We start from the raw sequence: 17757 nt of genomic DNA on the forward strand, positions 1-17757 counted from the left end.
AAAAGATTTAAAATAAGGCCCCCACTTGAGCATATTTGGTATCATTTGGCATGAGACCATACTTGTCACGGAGGCAGAACATTTCCTTTTTATTGATCATGGCAATGCTTATTGGAAATTGTTCTAGGTTCAAGAGAACATTGGTCCAGGTGTGGTACAAAAAAGTTTCCCAAGTAACAAATGTTATAATTTATTTCCTCCTCACCACCAATGTCAAGGAGGGAGCACTCCTTGGTCCTCCATACAATGGATGATGAGCTCGAGGTGGTGCTGTAGCTTGGGGTGGCCTCGTGGTCTCCTCCTTTTCCTTTCGCCTTTCCGTTCTCCTTGAGTTCTTGGTGTTCTTGCTTGGAGAGATAGTGAGAGAGTCCACACCAGACTCAGGCCCATGTAGTCGACAACTTTGCACTATAAGACCTTCCACACCCACTTGGCAACAATCCGCACCAGACACGTGTCCGATTGGGTTGATTGGCCCACGCTAACTTGATGAGGTGGCATTGCCAGACTCTCCGTGCCATAGGGCCAGACCGTCTGCCAGCCGAAACAACAAGGGCAAAGGTTTACACTCAACTTCATTATTTGAATTCCCCAATTCTCTTTCTATTACGTTCAACCAACTTATGATATCGCCAATGTTAGGCCTTTGCTTTCGGTCAGTATGGACACAATCTAACGCTATTTCAACGCATCTCTTTACTTGATAGCATTCATATTTTAGTGATGTACATCCCGGTGCTTCATGTACTCTTTTTCTCCAATTTTCTTGTACCTATAAGAGAACGAACCACAAAGAAAGTGTGCCACCATTTGGTATCAAATGTGTTACACATAAAAAAAATATTAATCAAAGTTTGTGTGTGTGCACATGCGCACGCACGCACACATGTTCAGGGATCTTGATATCAGGGACTTAACTTACATGATCAATAAATTCTTGAGAAGACATTTCAGCTGTCTTGCGGTAGCCTTCAGAACCAGCGATTATCTTTATCATTACAACACCCAAGCTGAATATGTCAAACTTGTTGGAAGCATAATTTTGCTCAATGAATTCCGGAGGGCAGTATCCACTGCATGACATCATAAATTGTAGATGTAATAGTGTTAAAACCCACAATTAGTTGATTCTGAAAATTGAGTTCAGAGATGCATTAAGTTACTTTGTTCCTAAAGGGCGTAACGTGGCTTGAGTCTGGTCATCGTAGACAAGCTTCGATAAACCAAAATCTGCAAGTTTTGGGGCCATATCCATGTCGAGTAATATATTGCCAGGCTTTAGATCTAAATGGTACATAGGACTTTCCAGTCCCTCATGAAGGTATTTCAGACCCTCGCAAGTGCCCTTAATAATTTTGTAGCATGTTGGCCAGTCCAATCTGTTGACTTCATCTATAGAAGCAAACAGAAGGGAGATGGAAAAGATTTAATGATAAGCAGCCTTGCCAATATATCAGATATAGGACCATCATCTTACCGTCAAGGTGTCGTTGTAGACTTCCATTGTGCATATAGTCAAAGCAGAGAGCTCTATAGATTTTATCAGCAAGAACAGACCTTCCTCCATACTCTACGCATACACGCTTTATTTCATAGCAGTAGCCAAGTAGTTGTACAATATTAGGATGGTTGAGTCTCCTAAGGTTCTCGAACTCCTTCATGAATTCCTCTTCATAGTCGAGTTTTTGTGCCATTGAATGAAGCAATTTCACGGCAACCTCTTTGCCATCTAGGACACCCTAATCAACATCCCAACATTTGACATTGATGGCATTATTGAATTAGCAAAATAGAAGTTTATTATTGCATCAAGTTTCCTCACTCCAAACATATTATTATTAATATAGCTATCGTGCCCTTTATTAATAATATACTGTCATGCATATCCCTGTAATTTTCTTTTGCTTGTGCTTTATTGATATACTCTGGTATCTTTATGTAGAGACAGATGACCTGCATGTAGCATATTAGTATAATGAAGAATAATCTAGGAAATCACTAGTGAAGTTAATGGTCCCTTATGAATTGATGGTGGATAAGTAATGCATGGGACAGATTGGACCTGCCCGGCACGTGCTAGCTACTCACATAGCAAAATCGATGTACCAAAAAAGTCAAAGCGACTTATAATTTGGAATGGAGAGAGTAGAATTTATAGAAAATGCAACTACATATTTTCAATATATAATTTGTGCGTTGTCCTGCTATCAGTCTCCCAATTGGATCCCAACATCTAAAAGTGTTTGTTATAAATACTACTCAGCTCCTTCCATCGTAAATTGTAAGTCGTTTCTAGCTAGGTACATGGCTTTTGCTATGTACATAGATACATATTATATCTAGATAAAAACTATGTATCTATAAAAGCCAGAATGATTTACAATTTAAAACGAAGGGAAAGTAGTATGTTTTATATTGATTATAAACAATACTTGTTGTTTACTTGCCTTGTATACTGTTCCAAATGTCCCACTACCAAGTCTTTGTTTCTCGGAGAAATCATTTGTAATTTCTCTCAGTAATTCCAGTGGCATGACTCGTGCCAATTGAGAACCGCTTAAGCCACGGAGGGAGCGTATCTGCAGGCCATGCATATATGGGTATGAATGACAAGGGTAGATAGAAAAGAAAAGAAACACTAGTAGCAAGCAAGCTGACTAGAAGTACCTGCTTATCATCTACACACTGACCAACTCTGTCAAGAATAAGCCTAGGACGGTTGGGATGGCTTTGGACTGCATGCCTCAGAGCTGCCTCTGCCTCCTCTGCTTCCTCTATCTTGGCTCCCAGACAGTGTACTCTAACATGAACTTTCTCAAGCAAATAGAGGTACCTCAATCTATAGAAGTCGTGGAAGTCAAAGTTTTCAAATCTGAGAACCCGCACATGGACGTGGAGCTCAACAGATTTAAGCCGCGGCATAGCGCCCGGTTGTAGAATCGGCCAGGTATCCATTTTCAAGTAGCGCAATTTGGGGAATGCACCAGGAGCAATGGCATGGTGCTGCCAGTAGCGCACCTGATTGCAGACCAGTAGTCGTTCTAAAACTATTAGATTTTCGGGCGAGCCCATATGACGAAGCTCTACGGCTTCGATTTTCTGCAGTTTGCTTAGAGACTGCACAAAGCCTTCGTTCCATGTTGCACCCTTAGCTCTGTCAGCTTGCTCAGCTCTTTACCAAGGCTTCGAGATCCTCCTCACCTCTCACTCTCTCCAAACGCAGCTCTTCCAACGATGTTAGGTTTCCCATCCCTTTTGGCAATTCTAGTCTTGTTGATGAGGAAACACATCGCAAGCACTTGAGTTGTCTTAGCTGAGTAACACCATGCGGCAATGCCCCTACGTAGGTATCTACCAAGTCTAGTGTCTGTAAGCATCTCAAACGGCCAATTTCAATAATCTCCAGATCCCGAATATCCGTTCCACCAAGCCCAAGGTATCTCAAGTGAAGTAACCCCGCGATAAGATTCTTCAGGCCATCACAACAGTCGTCTGCAGTTAACTTACAGCCTTGTAAGGAAAGGACACGTAAAACCTGACAGTGTGCGAGTAGTGATATGCTACTGTTAATGTGGCACCCAATGCCATTAAATGACCTCACTTTTGGTTTCCACATTCTAATCAGCAGATCAGGGTATTTGTCAAGGGCTCTATTTTGGATGGCCATTATACGAGCATTATTACTTTGATGTTCATCATGATTCCCTGATAGTACAGTGGCAAATTTTTCTTCTCTTGCCACAGTACGAATCCAGTCCAGCACCATGCCTTCAACATCGCAGGCACATATGTTGTTGGTGTCCTCATTTTCTACTGCCAGGACGATCATGCTTCTACTAACAAGCTCATACAAGTACCTCTCTCCGATCTTAAATACCGATTCACCATGTTCTTGGTCGTCATTCACAAAGCCTTCAGCTACCCATCTCCACACCAGCATGTCTTTCTCAATCACATGCCCATCAGGAAATATGCTCAAATACAATAGGCAGGTCTTCAGATGGCTTGGCAGGTCATAGTAACTAAACTGGATTATCTTTCTTGTGTTGTTCTCATCGGCACCTATGTTACCTTCCTGACAAAATCCAATAGAGCTGTAAACCTCAGTCCATTCCTCTTGTGGTTTACCAGCCAACAAACTAGCTATCATAATTATGGCTAATGGTACACAACCACATTTCTGCACAATATATTCAGTGGTCTGCTCCTCCAGTGGATCAAAATTGATTGTGCCTTTACGACCACATAATGTGGCATAGAATAGTTCCTTGGAGTCATCAATAGAAAGTGGCATTACCTTGAGATCTTCACCACCCAATTCTGTGGCGCCAAGTGCACGAGAAGTTATGATTATTCTACTTCCACAACCATTGTCCACCAAAACACATTTAATTACTTCCCATGATGGTATGTCCCTTATATCATCAATGACAATTAAGAACCTATTCACATTAAAAAAAAGCAAGAGCCATGAATTAGTACAACTAACTAGGCATCTATATAGAAAAACAAAAAAATAAGCATGATAGCCAAAACACACAAAAAAAATTTCTCCACATCACTACACACGCTTACTGGCTGCAGAAAGACAGTTTTAGGTGTTTGTCTGGATTCTGGAGTGTCTGGATTTTTTTTTGGCTTTCTGGACTATGGACGGCAATTGTACTACAGGTGTCGTGCACCCAGGGATCAGAAGAACACAAGAAGATTGAGGTTGAACCTCTCCAATTTTCCGAATCACACGGAAGCTCGGGAGGCTACTGACAAATACATGGCCAAGTATACCCTCACAGAGGCCATAACCGGTTGCCCAAGTGCGGTGGTCGGTGATCCAGTCCAACAGGTGTTGGTATATTGGTAATGGGTACCCTCGTCTTAAGATAAACTCCCAAATGGGATGAGGTGCACTGAGCGGCCTACACGAGAGGCCCAAACCAGATGGGATAGCTCATCTACTTAGTAGACAAGGCACAACAAGATATGTTTAGAATCCAACTCTATCTGACTAGACTTTCATGTAACAAATTAGGAAACCTATTGTAAACTGATCAGGACTCAATCTATAACCCTACACTCGGACTATATAAGAAGCAATAGGGAGCCCATAATCGGCATACCAACTTAGATCCTGAATATAATAAGCTCATCCTCCATATAGCTCCACCCATAGACACATTGTTGTGGTCCCCTATTCGCAACCGACCTCAAGTGCACTATGCACAACCAATAAAGATCATCATCTACACTGGATGTAGGTTACCCCGTACCTGAACCAGTATAAATCGGTGTCCCATGTGGTATCCGATTAAATCTACAGTTGTGATACACAAATTACTAGTCAGACAGAAAATCCTACATCAATTGGTGCGCCAAGTAGGGGATCATCACGCATAGATCATATAGACTAGATGGGGATTTCTTCATCAATGACACCGGCGATCTCAGTTCGGACAACAGCACCACCTTTAGCAGCTAAAACTACGTCATCGACTTGTCATCCCGCGGTGCCCCTCATCGGTAGCCCGCCGCAGCCTTCATCACCCTGTGACGGCCCTCATCCGTAGCCTACCATGGCTCTCATTGTCCCTCAAAGACATTCATCAGCGCAATGCGCCGTGATTCTTGTCTTTCCGTGGCAATCATCATCGGTAGTCCACCGTGGCTCTCGTCTTTGCACAGGGGCCCTCGCCGATAGCCTGTCGCGGCTCTCTCGTCATCTCGTGGCAGCTCATCGAACCAATATATATAAACCCTTGTGTCGTGTTTTACCCATCTAATTTATTTAAAGTGATACAACTAGTTAGTGGCGGAGCATAGTGCCAAGGGGGGGGGGGGGTCAGTTAAGCTACAAATCTAGCAATTTACATCAAGGCATGGGACCAACAATGCAAGCATAGATGAAGACTTGTAGTGATCAGCATCTGGAGGAAGGGGGCTAAGTGCCCAACTTCGGCTCCAGTATCCTCTGCCAGTGTTGCCAATGGTAAAAAACAACACAACAAACATCTATATGAGAACATAATTAGTAACAGTTAAGTGCGCACCTGATAATAATAGTAATATAACTTTCTTTTTTTCTACAAGTTGCACCGATCAAGGGTCAGTTTGTACAACTTATCGAGGCAAACTTTAGCAATGATTTGGGGCGTGGCTAGCGCCCAAACATCCGGACGGATGCGTGTGTCCGGATGCCCACGCAGCCCGCCCCAGTCTGCCATCGTCCCACCCTCGTCCGCTGTCACCCCGCCCCACGCGCGCACTCCGCCCCCGTATCTACGCCCGCCGGTCATTCCCCAGACCTGCTCCTCTCTCTCTCTCCGCACGGGTGGCACTCGAGAGCCGGGACCCGGCGCGCCCCGGAGCGAAGCAACCGTCCGCCCACCCCCAGCGCCCCCGTCAGCAGCCCCCCCGGCATGCCACGCGCATCGTCCTCCTGCACCCCCCCCCCCCCCCTCGGCTCGCCCCCGGCCAAATAACATAAAACACTTGCAACATGAAAAACATTTGAATGCAACATACGTCTAAAAACATATGAAACACTTGGAACGTGCACTTGCAACATGTGTGTGGAACACATGAAACATCCAAAATATAACACTTGCAACATGAAACCACTTGCTGCAACATAAGACTGAAACACTTAAAACATTTTGGAATATACTGTTGCAATATATGTGCGAAACATATGCAACATCAAGATCAAAAACGATTGCAACATATACGTCTGGAACAGATAAAATATTTTTGAATAAACGATTGCTTGCAATATGCATCTGAAACACTTACAACATATGCAACATGTGCAACATCCTCCCGATCTACTTTTTCAACATCAAAATGAAATAATTGCAACATACATCTGAAACAAATGAAACATACATATGCAACATAAGGGAGGGAAAGGCTGCGGCCGGTTGATTCCAACTGCCAAGGTCGGAGCCGGCAGCGAGCGGCGGCGCACGAGCACCACCGCCACCAGCACCGGGCTTGCCTCGGCCAAGCGGGCGCACCAGCACCAACGGCACGCGCGCACCGCCGCCACCATCACCACCAGCACTGGTCTTGGCTCGGCTGGACGGGCAGCGCGCGCGACGGGCGGAGCGAGCACCACCAGCACCAGCACGTGCGACATGAGAGGTGAGAAGCGAAGCAGTAGCGAGGCAGAGTGGCATCCGAGTTCGGGACAGGACAGACAAAGGCCCCGTTCGCCTGCCCTTAAAACCGGCTTATTCAGCTTCTTTTTTCATCCAGAACAGTGTTTTTCTCTCACAACATTTCATCCGGAACAGTGTTTTTCATCCAATTTCATCCGGAATTCCTCCAGCCGAACAGGACCAGAGTGGCAGCCGGAAGGCGCTGTGGTTGAGAGGAGGGAGCAGAAGGTATAAGAAGGTTTTTTATTTTTTTATAACAGTTGGGGGCGAGGGCGAGTGGATGAGCGGTCGTTGGGCTGCGTCACGGCCCACCATCTATAATGCCAAATAAATGATCCATCAATACATATTCTATGGTATAATATAGTATCGAATATATATGTTTATAGTTCGGTTACGTCGAATTGTATTGTATTAGGCCAATCTCAACGGGCATTTCATGAGAGTTTCATGAGCATTAAATAAGTTGATATGACATAGTATTGATGAAGAGAGACAAGATAAAAGTTTCATTGGATGAAATAAGTCCCATGGCAACGAAACTCTTTTGCACAGTTTCCAACACATGAGAGTCTTGGAAATAGTGAGATGATACACCCACTGAGACTCGCCTTAAGGGCTAGCATAGAGTTGGAGCAGGACTCTGTATCCTATAGACAGGGAGCCATAAATATGAGGCAACCTAGCTCGGTTGTAACCATGAAACGACTTGGTGGCTAGTTTGGATGGCGATAAGGCCGCGGGAGCACCCAGATGCCGGTGCAGCTACTGCTTTATGGGAAAGAGCGCCTGTAGTGATGCCACAAGAATATAGGGACTTCGTCGAACCTCGTCAAAAAAACATCGTGCCTTGGTGTTATTCTTGCTTGCGTATTTTGTCTATGGGTGTTTATGTTTCTGCGTTCTTCAGCTAGTAAATCTGTTTTGGTCTGGATGTAACCGTCCACACACTCTAACACATGGTGTATTTAACCAAAAGGATTTGATCTTGTTATTGAATTTTGGTTATTTTTCTATAAACCTGATGAACGTTAGAAAACTTTGACTCATGACAAAACTCCATTTTGAAACTGTGAGTACATAGGCTACTACTAACTATGTCCACTTATATACGTGTACTAAAAATACAAAAATAATATGTATATGCTTCGAATGAACAATAATTGTCAGAAAAATTGGAGGCAATTTTATCACTGTCGGGCGGTTGATGCCTACCTCTTTTTCTTAAGGAAATGTTGGAGTTCGTCAATGAGCTGCGCTTGATCCAGCATGGCCGTGTTAAGATCGCTGTACCTTTTCTTGCCAAGGTGTATGAGAATGTCCCTCAAGGGTTTCTTCATGTCAGGCTGTTGGCCAACAGAAACAAAGGCGCAACAATTGAACTCCCCTTTAATATCGTCATAGACTGCTTTTGCAAGAGTGGTCTTGCCCATTCCTCCAGCTCCCCAAATAGAAAATATCTTCAATCGCTGACAAGATGAAGACAGCATCCTGGATATGAGCTCAGCTTTTAACTTGTGGATGCCAACAAGCTGTCTGGCTTGCATGAACCCGTCCTCAAGAGATGGATCATCAACAGTGCTAGTCATAGTAGTTTTAACAACAAATTCAGCTTGCCAGGCAGCCAGATTTTTGACTTGGGCCTTGATGCCTTCCAACGTCTCCCTGAAGCTGCTGTCTTGGTTGGCCATAGGCTCCCAGCAGCCATCATCGATGGACAAGAGTAAGTTGTCGACGATATCCTCTATGTCATATGACAGCTCTCTCAGCTGGTCGTAGGCACGATGCTTACCATACTGCTGCTGCTGCTGCACCCGTGGCATCATCTCGGATTCGGATAGGGCAGTGTCATGCATTATTCTCCTGAGCTGTGTCTCAAGAGGCTCTATGTCTTCCTTCATGCTTGTCTGCAGATTGTGCTCCTGCTTGAGGAACTCGCCAAGCTTGTGGAGCAGCCCAATGGCCCCTGTCATGAGATCCATGGCTGATCGGCAGCTCGTGTTGCTCGCTAGCTGAGAGGTGATCCAGCCATTTGCTTGCGGTGGGAAAAAAATTTCATTCGTTTAATTAAGACAAGGTCTGGGCAAAAATACACACTGTCTTAATTACTGCTCAAAGACTAAGCTCTCTCACCTGGATCATACATGGCGCAGTAGTAGGCAGTCCTAGATCCAGCAGATACCAGCGATGCTGATGAGGCGATCGAACTGATCCCTCCCTTGGAATCAAATGTACGTATGTCTTTATGAGCAGCTAAGCTAGCAATTTGGTTGGGGAAAATAAAGGAAATGTAACTAGCGAGCGAGCGAGAATAATTAATTAGCACTGACACTGACCTGCTGGGGATCGGAGGGAGCCGAGAGGAGGCTGCTTTCACAAGTTCAGAGACAGAGAGACATGGAGGGCATACACTCTTTAGATTTATTTGTGAGGATCGGATCGGAGGAAGATTTGGTGCGTCAGGACTGGAGCAAGTGGAAGACCGGGAAGAGTGGAAAAGCTAGCAAGATGCTCACTGTCACGTCTACTTTTTCTTTTGTTCGAAATCACTTTTGTGTTCTGTCTCGATGTACTTAGTGCAAAAATGTGGTCACACAGTACGTACTGCTAGAATACTCAAATCACAAAATAGAGAATCTTCCGGTGCACCCTGTTAATACCTGATCGGATGCATAGCCCGGTAGCGCCATACACACCGAACTGAACTGTACAATTCTTGATCGGGTTGTTCCCAAAAGAGGTAAATCTCATCGCGTAAGTTGCACAGTGGTGGATGGCTGCAGTAGGTTTATAAGCAAACTAGCAAAGAGTAAATATCGTGCTTTACGTGACAAAGAACTACTGAGAGACCAATTGAGGTCCCTACAGGCTCTCTACTAGTGGCTAAGCATGTGACAAGCTCAATTGAGGTCTTCTCTATCTTATATACCTTAACTAACTAGGGCTGAAATGGAAGGAAACACCCGGGAAAACACCTCTCCGGTTTCCGTTTCTATAATTCTTTTTGGTAGAAACGGTATTGGGTTCAGAAAAACCTAGGTAATAAATAGGACCGGGATATGCAAAACATGTGAAAATAGATAAATACAATAACCTGGAGATTCCAACCTTTGAGAAACTTGATAGGGTCTTATCATGCACTGAGTGGGAATTAAAGTTTCCGCATACGATAGTGCACGCTCTTTCTAGGGAGATTTCCGACCATACACCCCTATTCCTGAATACAGGAGACTCCTCGAGAAGTACAAGTACTCCTATGTTCAAGTTCGAACTAGGGTGGCTACTACATGAGGGTTTTTTCGACATGGTTAAGGAAGTTTGGCAAGAGGTGCAAATAGGCTCTACCCCAATGGAAAGATGGCAGGCCAAAATTACACGCCTAAGGCAATTCCTTCGGGGGGTGGGCAAAAAATGTAAGCGGGGCATATAAAAAAGAAAAAAAAAGAACTACTGTCTCAATTGGATAACTTGGATAAAAAGGCAGAATCAATCCCTTTAAATCAGAGTGAATTAGATTTAAAACATGCATGTAATGAATGACAGACTCACAACCCTTTTAAGGGAAGAGGAAATAAATGGTACCAGCGAGCTAAAGTAAAGAACCTATTAGAAGGGGATGCTAATACGAAATATTTTCACTTGGTAGCTAATGGCAGGCACAGGAAAACACGAATTTTCCAGTTAGATCAGGAAGAGGAAGAGCTGAAAAGATATATCACAAAATATTATAAGAACTTGTTTGGCCCAACTTCTAGCCTCCGGTGATGATGGCTGAATCATACCGAGATGACATACCCCAAGTATCTAACGAGGAAAATGAGCAGTTAGTTGCACAGTTTTCAAAAGAAGAAGTTAGGGAGGCTTTATTTCAAATAAAACATAACACCGCGTCTGGTCCACATGGTTTCCCTTCTAAGTTTTATTAGGTCTTCTAGACAATAATCTCTGCACCTAAAAAACCTATAAAGTAATTATCTACCTGGTGATACCAAAAACATATACTGTCTGATCGTAAAGACTAAAAAAACTATACCAAACACGTACACTACCCGGCCACCGTGCGATCCGCGCGCACCACGCACCACGCACCAACTTCCCTCGCGCCTCGCGTCCAGCCAGGACTTTCTTTATTACTCAAACCAGAATTTTACTTTTAATTACCCAACGCATAGGATAGAGGACTCCTCACCGCCTGTCTGGTTTAGAAAAACAAACGGAAGGAGTATCATTGTGCATGGCAGGCCAGCGTCATTAAACGTGCATCCATGGCTAACGCGATTTTCAAATTAAACAATTATATATATGCAATATAATTTATGGAAAAGAAAATAAAATTAAAAAAAGGATAAGCTCCTTACGTAACAAAATAGATCAACTTCCTGAAAAATAAAAAAAATGGCTTAAGTATGATAATCGGGACAAGTATTTTCCTTCTGAATTTTGTATGTCCATAGCAGATTGTATTTTCCTTATCACAGACAAATAGTATGTCAGACTAAAAGTTCACCTTAGGATCCCGTAGTCCTAGGTAGAAAATAATTTCCTGAAGTTCACTTTAGATAGTTTTGTTGAACAAAGTTGTTACACTATGAACTTATTTTTTGGGAACTGTTACACTATGAACTAGATTGTATTGATTGTACATTATCACGTCAAAACTTGAATTACGTTCTAATTGAACATGAATCATACAAGGACAGATCTAGCTACAAATGTAATGTTGTCAATATCTCGCTCAAAGTATTTTTTTTGTAATATTGTAACATAGAGATAAATTTAAACTATCATGGTAATTTTTAGTCCCGTGCAACACACGAGCATGATTCTAGTAAAAGATGACTTGTTGGCACTCTTTAGGGAATTCCACTATGGATTGTTACCTCTCCATAGCCTCAACTTCGGGACTATAATCCGTTTGCCAAAAAGTAAAGATGCGAGGAAAATTCACGTCAAAATTCTCCATGAGACACTACACGAACTCCACACTCGGAAAAAAGATGGAGTGATATTTAAGATCGATTTTGAGAAGGTCTATGACGAAGTAAATTGAAACTTTTTGCAACAGGCCCATAGACTAAAAGGTTTTCATCCGACTTGATGTGAATGGATTAAGATGGTGGTTCAAGGAGGAAATGTAGGAATTAAAATAAATGATCACCAGGGACCTTACTTCCGGACCAAGAAAGGTCTCAGGCAAGGAGACCCTTTATCTCCAATCCTATTTAACATAGTGGCAGACATGTTGGCAATTATTTTAAATAGAGCCAAACATGAGGGTCTTATTAGGTGATGGACTGTCAATCTTGCAGTATGCTGATGATACAGTTATTTTTTAGATCACGACATCGACTTAGCAAAGAATATGAAATTGTTACTTTGTGTCTTTAAACAAAAGTCTGGTCTAAAAATTAACTATCACAAAAGTGACATCTTCTGTTTTGGGCAGGCTAGAGAGTGTGAGGAACAATACTCGCAACTCTTTAGTTGCAAACTAGGACAACTCCCCTTTAAGTACTTTGGTATCCAAATGCATGTTAGAAGACTATCGAATAAAGACCGAAAAGTGATAGAAGATAGAATCGAGAAAAAAATTAAGCAGCTGGAAGGGTAAGTTGTTGTCAGTTGGGGGTTGTTTAGTCCTGATAAATTCTATTTTATCTAGTCTACCGATGTTTATGATGTCTTTTTTTGAGATCCCTAGGGGTGCCCTGAAAAAGATTGAATACTTCATATTTAGATTTTTTTTTTGGTAATATGATCAGGAAAAAAAGAAGGAAAAATTGGCTCTGTAACACCGAAGGAGCACCACTTCCGTAAAATACCATCGAAAGATGTCCGTTACATAAAATAGCACTGAAAGAATATCCCGTTATCCGGATCTAGCATTCCGTCGCATTTGGAGATAACACCGTGAGTGCTCATCTGTCCTCAGTGGCTCCGTTGTTCGGCCCACACCGAGCTCTGTTAGACAAAATCCCTCCCATTCTTGCCACGAGCGGCACTCGTCGTCAAGGTCCCGAATCTTGCTGCAAGTGGCGAGTGGCGACCGCGAAGCTCAAAGAGGGAATTGACGGCGCGATGCTCTAAGACGGTGGCGCTTGGGGGTGAGGCGGTGGCGCTTGGGGGTGCCTGTGGGCTGCTGTCGCCGCGGCCATGGACGAACTTCGATGTGCGTTGGCCATGGGCTGCTGTCGCCGTGGCCATACACTAGCTGCACTTGCACGAGCACGCTGCCTCATGGCCCGCACCGCCACCGTTGGCAGCGAAGCTACCTCCCTGCATCACTGCGTGCACCCCGAGCCCAAGGCCGACGCTACAGCGCGGTCCGCCTCGAAGGCTCGAACACGAGACGGAGCACGCTTGCCACGCTACTCGTGGCCACCTCGCGCGCCCCCAACAAGTGGCGACGACTTCCGCTTGGCCTCCGCCGCCGGCAGCGAGGCTACCTCCCTGCACGCACCTTGCCTCGCCGAGAGGCTCAGGCTGACGCCACCGGCCGTGCGAGCCTCTTCGAGCGAGGCCGCCGACCTACGGGACAAGCCGCTTGCCGTGCTCCTCGCGGCCACCTCACGCGATCGACCCGGCGATGACTTTGTAATTCCGCCTAGCGTCCGCCGCCGGCAGCGAGGTGTAGGAGCAGGTGCTGGCGCTCCACATATCGAACCAGGAAGGAGCAGGATACAGCGTCTTTTTATTTCAGGCGTTTGGAGGAGGATTTCACGACGCCTTCCAATGGTATTTTACGTGACCTACGTCTTTCAATGGTATTTTACGGATGCGGTGTTTCTTTCGGTGCCACCGAACTAATTTTCCCTTAACAATACGATATTTCTACTCGCACATTGTCGGGTTTTACGTGTCCTTTCCATACAAGGTTGCAAGTTAACTGCAGACGACTGTTGTGATGGCCTGAAGAATCTTATCACGGGGTTACTTCATCTGAGATACCTTGGGCTTGGTGGAACGGATAGTCGGGATCTGAAGATTGAAGATATGCTTACAGACACTAGACTTGACAGATACCTACATAGGGGCATTGCCGCATGATGTTACTCAGCTAAGACAACTCAAGTGCTTGCGATGTGTTTCCTCATCAACAAGACTAGAATTGCCAAAAGGGATGGGAAGCCTAACATCGTTGGAAGAGCTGCGTCTGGAGGCAGTGGCAGGTGGGTGTGGGGCTCTCGAAGGCTTTGGTAAAGAGCTGAGCAAGCTGACAGAGCTAAGGGTGCTCCGTATTCACACACAGCACATTTCGAGTGGAACGTGGAAGGAAGCCTTAGTGCAGTCTCTAAGCAAACTGCAGAAAATCGAAGTATTAGATCTTCGTCATATGGGCTTGGCCCAAAATATTTACTCTATGCCGCTAGTGGTTTTAGGACGAGAGTCCCTCGGTTGGGTGTTCTGCTGGCATCATGCCATTGCTCCTGGTGCATTCCCCAAACTGCGCCACATGAAAATGAATGCCTGGCTGATGTCTCAACCGGGTGCTATGCCGCGGCTTAAGGGCTTGTTTGGCAGGGCTCCTCTCCGGCTCTGGCTCCGGCTCCTCCAGAGGAGCCCTGCCAAACGTTTTTTTGGAGGAGCCATTTTTCAGTAAAAAACAGAGGAGCCGGAGCCATTTTGGAGGAGCCACAATTTGTGGCTCCTCCAAAACGGCTCCAGCTCCTCCGGAGGAGCCCCTCGGGAGGAGCCGTGCCAAACAAGCCCTAAATCTGTTGAGCTCGAAGTTGTTGTGCGGGCTCTCAAGTATGATGCCAACTTTGACTTCCATAAATTGAGTTACCTCCATTTGCTTGAGAAAGCTCATGTTGAAATCAACTGTTGGGAAGCAAAGATAGAGGAAGTGGAGGCAGCACTGAGACACGCAGTCCAAAGCCATCCCAACCGTCCCAAGCTTATATTCTTAAAAGAGTTGGTCGGTGTATAGACGATAAGCAGGTACTGACTGCTACTCTGCTTGCTACTAGTGTTTCTTTTCTTTTGCATTCATGCATATGCATGGCCTGATAAGTGCTGATTGCTTTGCAGATACGCTCCTTCAGTGGTTTATTACATGGTTCTCGATTGGCACCAAGTCATGCCACTGCAATTTTTGAGAAAAGTTACAAATGATTTCTCCGAGAAACAAAGGCTTGGTAGTGGGACATTTACAACAGTATACAAGGCAAGTAAACTCCGAGTACTTTTTTTAAGAAAAAGAAAGATTTTAAACTGCGAGTATTGTTTAATCAATATATAAAATACTAGTATTTACAACAAGCACTTTTACCTGTTGGTATTAAGTTGGGACTGTTAGCAGGACAAGCAACTCGACGACCTACATGTTATATTCACTGCCGGAGACGGCTTCTTTGTCGAGTGTCCCAGACTTTGCCGAGTGCTTTTTATCGGGCACTCGACAAAGAGGCTATTTGCCGAGTGCCAGAGAGAAAGCACTCGCACTACTACAGAATGGACCTGTTGTCCCGGGCGGTAACAGCCTTTAGTCCCGGTTACCGCGCCGGGACAACGATCCCGGGACTAAAGGTGGAACCTTCAGTCCCGGGTCATCGAGCCGGGATTAAAGAGGGACCTTTAGTCCCGGTTGGTAACACCAACCGGGACTAAAGGCCCTCCAGCCGAGCGAACCTGGCGCACCCTTTAGTCCCGGTTGGGGTTACCAACCGGGACTAATGGTTCACCCTTTAGTCCCGGTTGGTAACCCTAACCGGGACTAAAGGTTCCTTTTCTTTTTCTTTTTTTTTGTTTAATTTGTTTTCAGTTCAGTTACACGTATTTGTTTAATATATAATATGTTTTTATGTACGTATTCTACGTTGCTAATATAAATACACGCATGCATATAATTACATCTAATTCTCATCTTGAGCATTATTATATTCGAATAAAGTATGAAACTATATATATTATAGATATATATATATATGTATATATACAACACTTTCATAATCTTGTTCTCGAAAATAACGATATCAATAAACATTTAATTTACATCATTTATTCCTTAAGATCAAAGTAGAACTCGCCGTTGGGATTTAGCACTTTTTCTAGAAGATATCCTGCTATTGACTCTTGAACTGCTTTCAGATGGTCTTTTTGCATGACCCTTCGTTTCAACCATTCAGTCTTGCATTTGAAATAAAAGGAAAAGTATTAATACACATATATGTATATATATTCATTTAAAAATAAATAAAAATTGATATATACGTACTCTGAGGACATCTTCAGGAGTTCTTCTTATGTGCGCAGTGATAAATTCACAAACGTAGTATCCACACAAGTTATTACCTGGTTCCTACCGTAAACACCACTGTACGAGAAGAAGATTATTCTCATCATCTCACACGTAAATTGAAGTACGATATAGTAATTAAACACGTGGGGAAGTGTATATAGTACAACTTACTGGTATTTCAACTACATTAAGTGGTGCCTTGCAATCCTTGCGATGTTGCCGAATAAACTCTTTCCAAACCCTGTGCGACCAATAATGTACGATCGTTAATAAATTATGGCAAAGTCTATTCAATAATAGTTGTGCGCGAGAGATCGAAATTACCCCTGGATAATGTCTATCATATCTTGGTATAGTGTCCGTTCTTTTCTCAACGAGTCAAAGATTAGTAACCGACTTGAGTTTAACTCAATGACAATGAGTATCCAGTGAAAACTGCATTGGTTTATACACACACGTACATGCATATAAGTTGTATTGATATTACATAAAATGTGTAGACTACATTATTATTAACACTTACTCAAAGTTGTACGGGAAAAGTATTATTGTCTTGTCGTGCTGCTTCACGAAGAACTTCATGATATTCGTCTGTGCTTCAGATACCCAGTGGTCCTTGACAATAATATCGGTTTTGAATACGATATAAGGATCAATGAAGCCAACACTGGTGTCTTGTATTCTTTGGAGCTCTGACATCTGGAATCTATATATAAATATAAGTTACATGTGAGGATAATTATATACACGTACGCATGGAAGTGAGTTTATTAAATAAAAGTAAGAATCACTTACAAACAAAAGGAGCTCATGATTGATTTGTCCAGAGCGTCCAAGTGGAATAGTTGATGCAATTCTTCGAAACTAATATGTAAGATGTCATCGCCACGGAAGTAATGATGGTCTCTAAATCTGACAAAGATCCACTGCTCACCCCTGCCACACGCCTGCATGTACCACTTGTTGAGCAAGTACATTTGCGTACCCAATTCATTCAGAGCCGCAGGGTTGTATAGACTTTTGCCATATTTATAAGTCTTCCAGGTATCAACTTCCAGGTTCTGGATTGGAGCTTTGCCCGTCAATTGATCCAAGGTTAAACCAGTATCTTTAAAAAAAGCATTAAGGACTTGAACCGACACTTCTCCAGAGTTGTCTGGTCGATAGACTTCTATGTTGGAACCATATTCATTAGCAACAACAAGATTTTGCATTGGTTGCTTCTGTTGTCCGAGCTGTGGGACATCCTTCCCTGATGCTCTTTTCCTTTTCTTATCTGCATCATGTGACTTCACGAGGGAGCGGTCATAGTCTGATAGTGGCGAAGGCTTACGAAGTTCAATCATCTTTTTCTTGTGAGCA

The 17757-nt window shown here is 43.7% G+C and overlaps 1 pseudogene; it reads right to left on the reverse strand.

Moving 5' to 3' along the window:
* Positions 1-93: 93 nt before the first annotated feature.
* LOC136534727 (putative disease resistance RPP13-like protein 3) lies at positions 94-9525 on the reverse strand (annotated as a pseudogene).
* Positions 9526-17757: the final 8232 nt, after the last annotated feature.

The sequence above is a fragment of the Miscanthus floridulus genome, unplaced genomic scaffold, assembly GCF_019320115.1.
Source record: "Miscanthus floridulus cultivar M001 unplaced genomic scaffold, ASM1932011v1 os_2219_2, whole genome shotgun sequence".
In the NCBI taxonomy this organism is placed as follows: domain Eukaryota; kingdom Viridiplantae; phylum Streptophyta; class Magnoliopsida; order Poales; family Poaceae; genus Miscanthus; species Miscanthus floridulus.